This window comes from Ptychodera flava, chromosome 12, assembly GCF_041260155.1.
Source record: "Ptychodera flava strain L36383 chromosome 12, AS_Pfla_20210202, whole genome shotgun sequence".
Taxonomy (NCBI): domain Eukaryota; kingdom Metazoa; phylum Hemichordata; class Enteropneusta; family Ptychoderidae; genus Ptychodera; species Ptychodera flava.
This window is the reverse complement of record NC_091939.1, coordinates 42,944,908-42,948,111: the sequence shown is the minus strand read 5'-3', so window position 1 is coordinate 42,948,111 and position 3,204 is coordinate 42,944,908. Positions and strand designations below refer to the sequence as shown.

Below are 3,204 nucleotides of genomic sequence, written 5' to 3'. Positions count from 1 at the left end.
ATATGTCGCCTTATAAAATAACTCACAAACATTAGCTGTGATATCGCAGCGGTACTTGTGGCGTATACGAACGCGATCGGGTCATTGGGGTCATCGCCACAGACCCCAATGACCCCATCGCGTTCGTATGCATCGGCGTAAACTACGCGCTCTTTACGGCAACAGCCAAGCGCTACCCGATTTTTGCGTAGGTCAGCGGAGCGGAAATTATTGCTCTGGCTTGCGAGAATGGTTCGTATGATACATTAGAGAGGTTAACACATAGCGTGAACGTAACGTCGAACGCCTACACACGTTGCGTTCACGCTCCGTGTGCGGTAAGCGATTAAGATAATAACGTGACCTTTGACATCGAGGAAACTTGCAAGCTGTAAAAATGAATCTGATTGGCGCGGAAGTTTACTTTTATCCAATCATCTAGTGTTACAGCATTCTTTTGTATGCTCCTTGTGTGAAAACACTACAAGGATGGCTGCGGCTCGGAGAAGGTATGTAGGCTGTCAATGACACATTTTATTGCATATTTTGTTTTTATGAGAAAATTTAAACCGGAAAAAACCTATAAGATGAATAAACTCGAGGCAAGGCAAAATCACTTGAAAATAACGAGGAAATAAAATAGGTGTAGTTCCTACATGTATGATGTAGCAACACAGCTGTTGAAGACAAGCGAGTTAATGTTGACGACGAGCAGTTGTATCATGAAAATCAAGTAACCAGAAAGTTTAGAAAGAAAAAAATAATTTCTTTTTGAATTTAGCGTAGTGTTCACGTGTGTAGGTGATCTGTCCCTTGCCATAACTACAGTGGCAGCCTCGACTGCATCCACGGGCTACAACATTCACATTTGCCTCTATCCTGTTAAAATTGTAGACGCAGACGAGAAGAAATCGTTGACGCACTCTTGGTTTGTGAGGAAGATGATAGTGACTTGGATATGCTGTTAACTGATACATTCTCAACCGGAAGAAATCTTGAAAATACACCAGTGAACCTCGATCAATTTTCGGACGATGAGTGCTTTGAATTTTTCAGGTAATGTAGATCTCATGCCTTTAATGCAAATACCTGCATCTATATGGAACTGTCTTTTGCTCAACTAATTTTTATTTCATGTTATCTTTGTCTATTTTATTTATCGATTATTATAAAAACATTTATATATTTAATTGTTTCTATAGCACTCAGCAAAATTCTCCTCTTATGGTACAAATTTTATTACTCAACTTCCAGATTTGCAAAACCAGACCTTACCCGGTTGCATGATGGACTCTCTCTCCCAGAAAAAATTGTAGGATACAATGGAACTGCTGCAACAAGTATGGAAGCTCTGCTCATACTTCTACGCAGACTAGCCTACCCAAACCGTTGGTGTGATCTAGTCACATTTTTTCAGAGGGATGAACCAGAGTTGAGCATTATTTTCAACACGGTAAATAATTTTAATTTTATATACTGGTACACAGAAAGTGAACCCATATGAGGCTTAATTGGGGCAAACCATAATTTGATAAAAATCAGATGCAGGGAACAAATAACAGTCTGTAAAACTGATAAGATTTCATAGTCACAGTCACATGCAGATATGTATTTAAAACAATTGCATTTTTATAACTTGCGCTACCTATCTCAAATGTGCTTTGGGTGTTTTACTTTTATACAGATTGTAGAACATATCTATGAAGAATTTGGTCATCTTTTGACATCTCTGAATTTAGTGTGGCTTGATCTGGTGACATTTGCTGAAGCAGTTCATAACAAGGGGCTACACTAGATAATTGTTTGGGGTTCATCGATGGAACTGCCAGATCAATTTCAAGACCAACAAGTGGCCAAGGTGTCAATGTGTTCTCTGGGCATAAGCGAACTCACTGTCTTAAATTCCAAGTAAGGATATCATGTTTTTCACTTAGCTAGCAATCTTCTTTTTTAGGAGGCATAGTCTTTTCATAATGTGTGAATCATATTCATTTCACAGGTTTCTATTGGAAAAAAAGAGCAAGCTGTGTTCCTTAAGGAAACCTTACACACGTTATATATTAATTTTATACAAGAAATTTGAGCTAATTACTGTTAAGTCCAAGGGATCATTTACAAACTTACTCATAATTAGCCTTCCCACTAAAAATTTCAAATTTACTCTTGAAAAAAATTTATTGGTTTGGAAAGGTGTCAATTAAATTGTTCAACGAATTTTCATGTCTGAATAATTCAAGTGTTTCTTCAAATGTTAAGAATTCCATGTAAGAAAAAAATGTGTTTTGTCTTCTTATCAGTATCTCACTTTCTTAACCAAGTTGACAATATTTTTCCACTCAACTTCAGTCCATTCAAGCTCCAAATGGCCTCATTGCCCACATGTTTGGACCTATAGAAGGGAGCCGTCATGATGCCTTCATGCTTGGAGAGAGTGAAGTACTTCCAAAACTAGAGCAGCTTCAAAATGATGGCCCAATGATGTGTGTTTACGGGGACCCTGCTTATCCACTCCGACCCCAGTTCTCAATGGGCCCATTCAAAGGAGCACACCTAACACCCCAGCAGCAGATTTTCAATCGGTCCATGTCTGAAGTACGTGTATGTGTAGAATGGGGCTTTGCAAAGATAATCACTTTGTTTGCATTTCTTGATTTTAAGAAGAATCAAAACTGTACCTACACCCTGTTGCCATGTACTTTCTTGTAGCAACCATTCTAACTAATTGTCACACTTGTCTGTATGGGAGTGAGACTTCAACATTTTTTGATCTGCAGCCACCAACACTTGAAATGTATCTTTCAAATGAACAAGTACTGTAAAAACCTGTTTGTTTCAACCAGTGAAAAATAATTAGAGGTTGAAATAGATTGTAATTCAAATTTGCAAATTTGTCAAAATGAGAGCATCTTTTTGATGTGTAAAATGAAAAAATTTTACTGTGTGATGTCCAACAACAGAGAAATATTATTTTTACTTTTTGGTGTATAACTTGAAATAATTTTATATGGTCATACTTCACTGTATTTTAAATTTTCAAAATAGAATCATTATTAATAAACATGTTTTCTTGATATATGATTGTCAGGAGTTATAGTGTCTGCTACAGGACAGTCTCAGATTTGGATTCACTCAAAGTTTTGGTAAATTGGTAAGTTGTTTGGGAACCTGCTGCAACCATGTATGTGTGTTGACTTACTTAAAAGACAAGTGACCTAACGGCCGATA

The 3,204-nt window shown here is 37.2% G+C and overlaps 1 long non-coding RNA gene across 1 annotated transcript; it reads left to right on the top strand.

The window, feature by feature from the left end:
- Window positions 1–223: 223 nt before the first annotated feature.
- Window positions 224–2,998, top strand: LOC139146386 (uncharacterized). Its single transcript, XR_011555142.1, has 4 exons — window positions 224–1,035; window positions 1,234–1,432; window positions 1,664–1,887; window positions 2,326–2,998. It is a non-coding gene; the product is annotated as an uncharacterized lncRNA (long non-coding RNA).
- Window positions 2,999–3,204: the final 206 nt, after the last annotated feature.